The following is a 12,661-nucleotide window of genomic DNA, read 5'->3' as shown; positions in this document are numbered from 1 at the left end:
AAAATCTACTGAAAAATGAGCCTATGTGGCTGTTCTCTCATGCAAAAGTCAGCCGTGAAATGGCTTTATGGAAAATTGCCTTGCAAGTCCCTTTTTTTTAATGGCAGCCCTTCACAAAGTGAACGGCGGCCGTAACTATAACGGTCCTAAGGTAGCGAAATTCCTTGTCGGGGTCCGCTATCCCGATCATGATTTTCCTACCCCCATAGGTAAAGGAAAGGTCCTTCCCCCGACACCGTGGTTCGTAGCCACGTGCTCTAATCCTCTGAGCTACAGGAGTGCTATTGGAGTAGTTGGATTCCGTCATTTCACAAAGTTGAAAGGCCGATACTTTTTTTTTGACAGCCATGCTGGACCCTACCAGATACAGATACTAGATAAAAAAAAGAAGAACATTAAAACCACATACAGGGCTCCATTCGAGTCCAAATTCGGAGGAAAGGCTGATGCTTGAGCGGCACACTTGGTCACGATTGCGGTGTAACTATTGGGACAAAAGGCTGATGCTTGAGCGTCACACTTGGTCACGATTGCTGTGTAACTATTGGGACAAAAGGCTGTCCTAATAGTAACCAAAGACTTACTATTGGGACAATACTATTAGGGCAAAAGTTGTACAAATTAATTAAGATAAGCACGTCATCATTTTAATATCCATGATTTCCAAAAAAGCTAGGTTTAAAGAAAGATTGATTATTAAATCTTGGTAGCGGATTTTGTCAAAATTCATTTAGGGCCCGTTTGGATACCTCCCATTTTGTATTTGGATTTGGAATTGAATTTTGAATGCAAAATGAATAGATCTGGCAGCTCATGCAGAGGGAGACAGAGAGGGAAAGGGGGTACTTCCTAGTGGAGGCTAGGGGAGAGGTTGAGAAGCAAAGAGGGTGAAGGAAACTCCAATCCAAATTACAATGCATAAGGGGCTGCAAATGTGAGAAATCCAAATTAAAATCTTCTCGGCATCCAAACGGGCCCTTAAATCATTTGAGGTGTTTGTTCTCCTGCAAAAGTGAGTGATGAAATGGCTTTTTACGAAATTGCCTAGACAGTCCCTTCAATGGATAACATTGTGTGATCTAGATTATAAGCTAAAATTTGAATTTTATAAGCCAAAACATGGATTGTACATTTTTAAGATCGTAAAATCCAGGCATTAGCTTATTAAATCTAGGTTTTAGTCTGTAAAATCCAGGATTTTACAATGAGGATTATAATATACATGCATCCAAATGGTGGCTAATCTAATAATTGGTTGCACCAAGTGACATAATTAGCTTAAGTTCAAAAAGGTTTTAGCTTGAAAAATCCAGGATTTTACAATTCAGGATTATAAAACCCATGCATCCAAACCGTGGCTGATCTAATAATTGGTTGCACCAAGTGACATAATTAGCCTAAGTTCGAAAAAAAAGAAGTTTAAGTTCAAATCTAAACTAAGTTCCAATCCATTAAACCCTGTTTGAATTGTAGGGAAAAAAATTGTGGTATAAATTTTGTTTTCCTTGGAAAATTCTTCCTTTCCACTATTTAGAGGAAACTGATGTGGTAATGGTTTCTTTAGAGGGATATCTTCATAATTTGAGGGTGCATCTAAATAAAACCTGAACCAAGCTTGTTTGAGTTATCTTTATACATGACTAACCAAACAGTTGAAAATTTTGGAAAAAAAATTCCTTATGTTACTTTTTCATGTGTAATCAAATAATCGAGGAAATTCTAGAAAAGTTTTTCTTTTCTAAACCTTTTTAGAAGATTCTTGGGTATCCAGACAGGGTCCTACAAAAATCAATTGTTTAGTTTTTTTTTTTTTTCAGAACCCTAAATCGGGCTTAAGGATCAAGGGCTTAGAATCATTCGATCAAGATGCTTTCAGCGATATATTTGGCAAGAAATCTATTTGAATCAACGGATCCGATCACGTAAAAAGAATCAGAAGTAGGGTCCAATATATCAGTGAATTTCTTTTAAGTATTGTGCTTGAAGTCAAATATTTTTCGAAAAGTCAAGTGCGGCCCACTTCAAGAATGATCCAAACCTTTCATTTGTAGGGCCACAAAATAATAAGCCGTATACCATGCATAGATCATTTCCATAGGACGATCCAGACCCTCCGATCTAGAGAGGGACTGCACATTATAAAAACCTCTATTGATCAGAGGGCTATGGAGATGATCTAGGGGTACCTACTATATATCTACACTGTAGCCCAACAAATGAATGATTTGGTGTTACGTGCTTATTTGGGTCTCACTTTGGCTGAAATAAATCGGTTGAGATATTTGTTATTTTGAGATTTGCTTTGTAGTTATTTAGTTAGTTAGGACTCTTAGAGATAAGGCTTATTTAGGTTATGGATTTTTAATAAGTAACTCGTACTCGCATTTCTTTGTTGAATGAGAATTTTATCCCCAAAATAGTGTGTTCTGTGCACAAAGAAGGACGACCCTTCCCTCGGGGTTAAGAGGTTGATCTTCCCTCTAAGAAGATCAAATCCGTTACGAACAGATTTAGGTTTGTAACAATTGGCATCAAAGCAGCCGGTCCTGCGCAATGGATTCATCATTGGAGATTTTGGATTCCCTACGCGATGATTTTTAGAAGATTAAAGTATCTGTTTCAAGAATGATAGAAGAGGAACAACGATTTGCGAAAGGCCTCAACAAAATCAGCATGCTGATCAAGGAAATGCGCAAAGATGAAAGAAAGCGAATTGAAGAAAAGAAAGTTCCAAAAAAGAAACGGCGAAATAGAAAAAGAGGAGAAAAGAAGAATAAAGAAAGAAAGCAGATATTAGAAAAGATGAAGAAGACACAAAAGAGAGGTCATCAATGAAGAGTCCACCATTCATCTTCCCCTCAATCTATCCTACGTAATCGAAAAGACTCTCATCCATGGCCATTCGTGTGTTATCATCTAAATCATTCCAAGAAGACGCACCAAAGGATCTTTGATTAACGACACGATGAGATCGGTTGGAAGATGAAGTTATTTCAACCATTGATTTCAATTATATTTTTTGTGAAGATGATGCCCACTAAGATTTGTGACCCCGGCAGAAGAAATTACCTTCTCCAATGATCCAACCTTGAGGACAAGGTTGATTTCAAGGAGCGAGGAATGTTACGTGCTTATTTGGGTCCCACCTTGGCTGAAATAAATAGGTTGAGATATTTGTTATTTTGAGATTTGCTTTATAGTTATTTAGTTAGTTAGGAGTCTTAGAAATAAGGCTTATCTAGGTCAGGGATTTTTAATAAATAACGTGTACTGGCATTTATTTGTTCAATGAGAATTTTATCCCAAAAATAGTGTGTTTTTTGCACAGAGGATAACGACCCTTCCCTCGAAGTGGGTCAAGAGGCTGATCTTTCCTCTAAGAAGATCAAATTAACATTTGGAACATCCTGTAAAGTGGGCTCCACTGGATTTCAAAAAATAATGGACTTCACGGTGAACACAGCCCCTGGCCCCCTTAAAAAAAAAAAAAAAAAAAAGGATAAAAACAAATGAACGATATTTGTTGCCACCATTATCTCGCATCAAAATCAAGAATATTCAAATTATCGAGAGAATTTCGAGAGTAGCAGTAAAAGAGTAAGGTCTAAGAAAGCATGAAAATCTCAACGTTCGACGACTAAGCCAAACTCACACTAGATCTATCAGCAGTAAAAGAGTAAAAGGTCTATGACCTATGAAGAAGGCACGAATATCTCAACCATCTACGACTCAGCCTACTTGACACTCTATTCGTACCCCACATCACTCAACACCTGAGTAGAAACTGAGTGAGAAAGCTCCATGAAGATATTAGAAAATTCTGCTGTTCTTTCCATATCCATTCTCCTAATTCTCTCACTGGGAATTGGATCCGTTCATGGCTCCAATGACAGTGAAAAAAAGGTAATTTATTTTGTAAATGACAAAATTTTAAATTATATTAAACACTTTTTTTTTGTTTTTATTTATTTGACTGTATTCTCTAAGTTTTTTTTTTAAAACCAATACCCCAGCTTTTTTTTGCCATATCACCTTTTGCTAAATATGTTACTCATTCATGCAATGAAATTGCACGAACTGATGGATTTCTATTGTGTTCAGATGTTAGGAGGGTATATTGGCACAGCCATATTTTGATAATGGCACTAATTACTATTTACAATTCTTTGATGGGCTGCCGAAAGCTTTTTGGAAACGGTAATAGCCTTTGACAAAGGGGTGTCAATGGACCTAGATGATCCGATGGATCCCAAGGATCTTAATGTTAATGGGAAGGATTTGGGCAAAACAGTTGGATCCGACCGTGTCCATTGGATCTATATCCTAAGTTCCAAAATTATTTCTCTCACTCTCTCTCTCTCTCTGTCTCTCTAACCCCACAGCGTATGTAAACCTAGCCACCTAGGACACTCCAGTAGGCGGTCCAAATCGAACTTAGACTCCCACAGTAAGATCCAAATGATAATCATGACCAAGACATATATGGATCCGATCCGATCAATTTTCAAACATTTTCTTTGCCAAATTATCCCCGGGACATCGACAAACTCATGTGATGCCACCTCTTATTGATTTTCTTCAGTGTTTTGAATAAATTATCTTTTTTACCACAAAGACTAAAATGCCCTTTTCATTCAAGCAGAATAACATTTTTACTATGCCTTTCTACTACAGGTTTTTTATTTTTTCTATATTTAGATGCTACAGTAACTTAACTAAACCTGTTGGGAATTAAACCGGGTAGAACTCACCCTTAAAAGCTAGCCATAAAGAGGAGGGTGCCCATTCTTTCATATCACATCCCCATCCATTTCACTTATCCGATGTGGGACTACTTGTTTTTGCGTGGAATCCCAACAAACCTAATAGTGAGAAAATGACGACCACTGACCTTATAATTTCAGAATGGACTGGTACAAGTTACCAGCATTACTGTAAAATGACCCATTTGTCCCTTTGTTTTTCCAACCATTAAACCAACTGCACCATTCGTTGCTTTTAAGCCCATATATCTGCAACATTTCTCTGATCTTTCTACATCCCTTTCCAATGAGGAGATTGCGAGAGACGCGTTGGTACATAGCTACCATAAGAGCTTCAATGCATTCGTGGCGAGGCTTCGGCCAGAGGATGGGGATGGGTTATAAGGGAATGGGCACCTTCCCTCTAAAGGCTAGCTTTTAGGGGTGAGTTCTACCCGGTTAGATTCCCTACAATGTGGCTTAAAATTTATTTCTTTAATTTCTTTTTGATGGGTAAGCTGGGGTTTGGTGGGGACCCCTACCGGTTTATTTGATAAAGAGAAAGATGATACAATAATAAGCACAAAATCATCCTAACTAAAGCCTGACTTTTTTGTAGCGAAAAGCTTTTCTTGGAAAACCCCTAGATTAGTCTTGATTGATCAAGAGGCTAAGATCATCAAATCAAGATGGGGCAGTGGCATTGGGGTGAACCATGTGCTCACCTGTTGAATCAATGGACCCGATCACGTCCACGTGGCAGCACGCATGAGACCTAAAAATTGGATATTAGCCAGCAAGGAAAAAGCTTGAAATTGAATGGCACTAATCTTTTAATTTTACCATTTTCTATAAATTTTATTGAAAGAAAAACATTACACTTGAGTGGGTGGTCATCTTATATAAATAGTCAGTGTATAAAAAAATAAAGAAAGAGAGAGACGAAAAGTGTGAATGCAGTCATTTTTCGGAAAGAGAAATCATAGGACGTGGAAAGGGTGGGAATTGGGAAATGGGTGGAAATATAATTTCACAAGAGGCAAAAAAGAGAGAGAAATTGAAGTTTTTTGCATGGGATGCTTTGCAGGAATCCTCAAGCTATTATATACAAGTCACGTACCATCCCCAACAAAGACGCCCCTTCTGTAGCTTCCTTCTCTTCTCGAGGCCCCAACCCGGATCCCTACATCCTAAGGGCATCTCTCTCTCTCTCTCTCTCTCTCTCTCTCTCTCTCTCTCTCTCATGCTAGAGTATGAAAATAGCTAGTTAGTTTGGCTTTTAAGTCATGTTTGGCAGCCATGAAAGTTATTTCCGTGGAATATTAGTTCACTAAGTGGGGAGAGCATAGTTAGCAAAACGCCATTTCTTTTAAAAAAAACACTTGGTTTATTCTTTTAATACTCCATTCAAAACTTTTACAGCAAAAAAAAAATCCATTTTTTTAGGAAAACGTTTTAAACATGCTTAAAAATGCATTTTTTTTTCGAACTTTCGAATTTTACCCCCTCTATATATTGTAAATGACAAAATTTTAAACACATTTTACCTTTTATTGAACCAATGTCGTATTAAACTCTGAATTTTTTGGGTTCCCTTTTTTTTGGCCGAATCACGTTTTGCTAACTATAGGTGGGAGAGGAGCATGGAAGGCGAGAGAGGGAGCAAATTGAGAGGGCTTGAGTGAGGAGAGGGTGAGAAGTGGCTGAAAACAGGGAAAAGAAAATCTCTACTCAAAATAGAGTTTTTTTTATTTTCCTTAACTTTTCAGCCACTTGGCATCATCTCCTCTCTTAGCCCAAATATTTCTCCATTCTCCCTACCCTTGTCTAGACATGCTAAGCTAATATGCCATGAAAAAAAAAAATCATGGTTGCCAAACACAGTCGTAGTGTATAAATTTTGTGACTAAGATATCCTTATTCTTGATATGTAGCCGGATATAGCTGCGTCGGGCGTGGACATCTTGGCTGCTTATACGCAGTTATCATCCGTGACCGGTGCGACGGATGACAATAGAGTTTTGAGTTACAACATAATCTCAGGGACATCTATGGCTTGCCCTCATGTGACCGGAGCCGCGGCCTATGTTAGGTCATTACATCCTGATTGGTCACAGAGCGCAATCAAATCGACCCTCATGACAACCGGTAGGAGACTGTAAAATTATCATTCACTACATTTCTCCAAACATTCAAAATCACATATCCTATGCAACTCATATACATGGTATTATGATGCTATGTCTAAGGCCATGTTTGGCTGTCGTGAAAGTTTTTTCCATGGAATATTGGTTTATCAAGTGGTGGGAGAGGGGCAAGGACGGTGGGAGAAGGGGAAAATTGAGTGGGCATGAGTGAAGAAAGGGGCTGAAAATTAGGGAAAAGAAAATTTCTATTCAAAATAGAGTTTTATTTTTCCTTATTTTTCTGCCACTTTGAAAATTTTGTGGTTAATTGCGAGACATGGCCTAAATGTAAAATTTGTCAACCATGAATAATTTTTCTTGATGGAGAGTTCTGTTACTTCAACAATATGTAGTAATCATTCATTATGTTTTTTTTTTTCCAGCTAAGAGTCACTTTAAAGACAAGATAAGCACGGGTGGGCCCTTTGGTTATGGCGCAGGCCAAATGGACCCTGCAAGGGCGGTGCACCCTGGTCTGGTCTACGACATGAACGGGGGGGGGGGGGGGGGGGGGGGGGGGGGGTAGAATGTTCCGACCTCCCTCCAGCTCTTGGCTATCCCTCCATGCAAGTCAAAGTGCCCGATGGCCAACACGGTGTCAAGACTGTTTTTCGGCGAAAGGTGACCAATGTAGGGACCCCTAATTCGGTCTACAAGGCGATCGTAAAATCTCAAAAGGGTCTTTCGATCACGGACACCCCCGATACATTGAGGTTCAAAAGATTAGGTCAGACGAAATCATTTAAGGTGGTGATCTAAGCTGAACCACTTGGAACGCAGAACAGGTGTTCGGGGTCGCTCGTTTGGAGTGACTCTAAATATAAGGTCAGGAGCCCCATTGTAGTCTATCAGCCACCTCACTTTGGCGATATATAGAACATTCAAGAGGAGGATCATGTGGTAGGACGAAGGAAGTGGTGTCTCTAGGCATCATGCCCATGTTAGACGATGATTAAAGCAGGGCCATAGATACAGACCATTCTGTTAGACTTCTGATGAACCCTTCCGACTTGATCACGTAGGGTTTAGCTTAGTCAAATAACCATCTTAACTATATGTAGTTGTCCTACACTAATCAATGAATATCACATTTAATTTAGGTGCACCAATCACCCAATTAGCCTTTTAATCACTCTCAGATCATGATCCACGATAAGTTTATAGTTGTCTTTTTATCAATCTAGACTGTTTAATGAGCCCATAATAATTGACCGTCCAAATAAGTCCTACTGGGCCATCTCCACCGTAGATGTGGAAGAAGATTTGTGATATTGTCCATCCTTAGTCCTTTATACCCACAAAAAGATCACATAATAGGTGATCTCGCCATTAGACCAATGCGCTTCCACATTTTTTGACTAAGACGGCCCATCTCTAAGTCAAAGTAGCCGAAGAGTTCGGATCCTAGCCATATCTAGCATTCTAGCTGTCCCAATATAGGATTTGCTAGGGTCCATTGCAAAAGGCATTTCGCAGCTGGTATGTTGCATGTCAGACCAGCCATCGCAAAAGACATATTCACGAGGTGGCTGGTGGTCTGACATGCAACAGACCAGCCGCGAAATGCCTTTTGGGATGGACCCTAGCAATTCCCTTATAACTATCATGGACAGGGAATATTTTTGGGGCAGGGCTCATCTACGTGGGTCCCAATAAATGAATGGTTTAGATCGGCCAGTTAGGTGGGCCTCACTATATCCTTTTACTGCACGTGCCTGCAGGGCCGTCCATCGAGAACTAATATACGACGAGCATCTGTACATGTGGCGGTGGGCCATACGATTGTCGAAAAAATCTAGCGAATTTCTTCCCTTTTCTTCGCGGGACCACCCTTATGAGTCACGACTCATGACCATTCCTTTTGCCGGTGGCCCAGGAAGAAAAGGGGGACACCGGACATATCGTTTCCCAAAAAATCTCTGCTTTTCTTGGAATATTCCCTGTTCATAGTAGGGGGCATCGACAAACGGAAAAAGACGAAATTAAGTGGCAAATCACATCTGGCCATTTGCATTACCAGGTTAATTAATGTCAACGACTCAACAGTCATTGAATTTGGCAAATGAAAACCAAATCTAAAGTTGTTTATTTATTTATTTACATTCAAGTTGACGCATCGAATAAATTAAAATATATTCACCATTGCCTTCTGTAGAAATAACGGACCTGCCATTGCTCCATATTTAACTTGAGATTTTATAGGGAAATGATTTCAGCCCTGTGATGTTTTGATAAACATGCGCTCCACTTGCTTGTAGTATAGTATTTAAAGGTCCTTAAGAGCTTTATGAGAACCGTAATATTCCTCTAACAGCACTTTAAATACTACACACGATAAAATTGGAGCGCCTGTTTATCAAAACATTGAAGTGCAGAAATCATTTCCCAATTTTATACGGTGTAAAGCCCTTATAGTCTCGTATTTTTCTAAAAGTACTGTATGGCCTGCACCATAGGACGATCCAAACTGTCCATTTGATGGGCCGTACTGTAAATAGGTTTTCCATAGAGTGATCATAGCCCTTCGATCTATTGAGGAAATGCATATTATGGAAACCTCTAAGCCCTTCCAAAAATTTATTGCATGAGAACAGCAGAATTACGTTACGACTTATGACTAAATTTTTATGGAATTTGCTAGGCTATTTCGTGGGAAGCCATTTGGGGGCTTATTTCTGCATGAGAGAACAGCCACTTCTAATGAATTTAATGAATAAGACAAAATCTGCTAAAAAGTGAGCCCATGTGGGTGTTCTCTCATGCAAAAGTGAGCTGCAAAATGGCTTTTGGCAAAATTGTCTAGTAAATCCCAATTTTTATAAGGTGAAAATATAGTGAGAGTTTAGAACTGTAATTTTGCAAGGCATTTAATTTGAGAAATTTACGACGGTAAGATATTTAATAACGGAGATTTTATATGCTGAATGCGCACGTATATTGGTGTAACGGTGCCGCCCTTGATTTTTTATTCAACAGCAGCGCACTTTTTAATATCAAGGGCGGTACTTCTGTCGTTCCGCATACACCGATCTACATGCGCATTCACCATATAATTTCTCTTTAATAACTATAGAGAAATTTATATGTGTATGATAATAAATTAACTCAAGAGCCATTCATGTTGTTCCATTATATAACTCACCTTGTCTTTTATTATTTAACCAGCTGTCAACTGTTATTTGTCATTAGCCTTTATATGTTGTAGGAGATTTTCCTTCGGTCAGGTAGTTGTGCTACTTATTACTTATTAGTTATTAGCATAGAAGGAAAATTAATGCTAAAATTAAGTATACTTATTAGGCTCCCTCCTAAAAGATACTTAAGATTTATCTAGAGGAGCTTTTGGGGAAAGCTCATGATTGTGGCTTTCGACTACTAAACTTTGGGCTTCTTAAAAACCAGGTTTCCCTCATAGGCCCATTTGGGAACCAATGAAACGAAAGCCAACTTACCAAAGGTCAAGGGAGGTGGAACCATCTTCGTTGAAAATTGGGTTCCTCCGAGAGGCTAAAATTGTAGGCTTCTTGTGTAGCTAGCTTCCTCCGAAAGCCTCTCAGGAATAGCTTTTTGCCGCAGAAGCAGTTATTGAGTCTTTATGAACTTGACAACAGGGTTATTGAGTCTCACAAGGGGTTATCAAGTCTTTATGAACTTGATAATCCTTGTTTACGTACCTGATAACCCCTAGGGACATTTTCGTCAGATTTTCCCGCAAATTCGACCCCCATTTATAATTTTTCAAAAGAGTGTCCCCCCATTGGCAATTCTCATATTTTGGTGTCCCCATTTGTAATTTTTCCTTTACTATGTGTTGTCCGAACTCCGAACTGACTTGGAAACCTTTTTCTTTTTCCGAATATTAATATAGGAAATGGTTTATGAGCTCAAGCTCATATAGCTTATCTGAGCTAGAGCTCACAAATAGGATGTGTGCCTATGTTGTTTTGGTTATGTTAGATATTGATTATATATGACTTAATATAGATAGGATGTCCCTAAGAAATCATCTCCTTAGGATCGTGCTAACCGTTGATTTGTGGAGGTTTAAAATGGACAGCAAGAAAATGGGTCCATTTTGTGCCTCTAAAGATCGAACGGTTAGGATGATTGTGTGGAGATGGTTTGTTAGGAACACCCTATCTATGTCAGGATCTATGGAATGAATGGGTTGGACGAGTCAAACAACATGGGAGATGGCGTATTTATAGTGGCTAGCTCATATAAGCTATTTGAGCTTGAGCTCAGATACCGCGCCCCCGTATTAATACTTTTATTTCTTAAATAATTAACTCATAAGCCATCTTTACTTACTCCAAAAATGGCGCTGGCAGCGAGATTAGATCCTCTTTACATGAAAATCAACACAGGTCATTGTGGGACCCAGTGGTCAGCTTGAAAAATAAATTCCATCTGGGTATTGTCCATTTGCAAGTAGATTAAGCTTTTTTAAAATCATGGGGCCCTTTGGAGCTCCCATGTGTTCTTAGGAAAATGAATTGGAATCTTAAAATAGTAATCTGTATGATTCATGTGTTAGCAATAATGAAAGAAAAAGAAGACAAAGCAACAGGCAGATAATACATTTTAATCTCTAACTACACTTATTGAGTTATATTTTATTCACAGTCTACCCTGATACTTCTTTTAAAAGTGACTGATTCAAATGGCCTTTGCTGTTTCTTCACTTCTGTCGTTATCAAAATGGGAGCACTCACATACCACAACACCCACAATGTATTAATTGTTACATTTTTTGGAAGCTCATCTTTTAATAAAATGACCAATATATCCCTAACCTGTCAATTTTTAGAGAGCCGTTCGGGACTTCTTTGACACGTCGGTGTCTTCTTATTGAATAAAAGTAAAGCTTTGTTATTTATCTTGAGAAATGTTATCAGCAATACTGTCTTTTGATGAGGGCACTCCTCACTTTATTAAAAGTACAGTATGGTCCGCACCATATGATGATCCAAACCGTCCATTAGATGGGCCACAGTCTAAATAGGTTGTGCCTCAAAAATCATTTCCATAGGTTGATACTAACCCTCCGATCTAAATGTTAGAGGGTTGATCCTAACCCTCTATAGATCCTAACCCTCTATAGATCGGAGGGTTAGTATCAACCTATGGAAATGATTTTTGAGGCACAACCTATTTAGGCTGTGGCCCATCTAATGGACGGTTTGGATCATCTTATGGTGCGGGCCTTACTGTTCTTTTAATAAAGTGAGGAGTGCCCTCGTCAAAATACGGCACCGCTGATGACATTTCCCTTTATCTTTCATATCATATTCGTTTTCCTGATTCTTTCATGTGTCTCTCAGCCCTCTCATGAAGTCTTATGTCAAGACCACGTGACTGGGCCCACCCATTTTAGGGTGATATTATTGAGGAATGATAGATTCACCCCCTTTTCTTCCCCGGGTCACCCCATTAATTAGGGGTGCAACTCGGGTTAGGTTGAGGCCAAACCGACCTGACCCGAGGAATTATTTACTCAACCTGAACCCGAGCCAAGGAACTCTTTTTTCCAACTCGGACCCAACCCGAGTCCAACCCAACCCAACCTGAGTTTTTAAGCTTACAAAAAAAAGGGAGATGATACCCCCCCCCCCATAAGGTGATTTGATGTCAACAATGTGCAACTTTAATGCTTTTTGACGTCAAATCACCTTATAAGCATAGCGCATGCGTAATGGGGAGTGAAAATATCATCGCCCAAAAAACATGATA

Source organism: Tasmannia lanceolata, unplaced genomic scaffold (assembly GCF_043159265.1).
Source record: "Tasmannia lanceolata isolate RefF3 unplaced genomic scaffold, GAP_Taslan_0.1 ptg000007l, whole genome shotgun sequence".
NCBI classification, from domain to species: domain Eukaryota; kingdom Viridiplantae; phylum Streptophyta; class Magnoliopsida; order Canellales; family Winteraceae; genus Tasmannia; species Tasmannia lanceolata.
Note: the sequence above shows the minus strand (reverse complement) of the source record.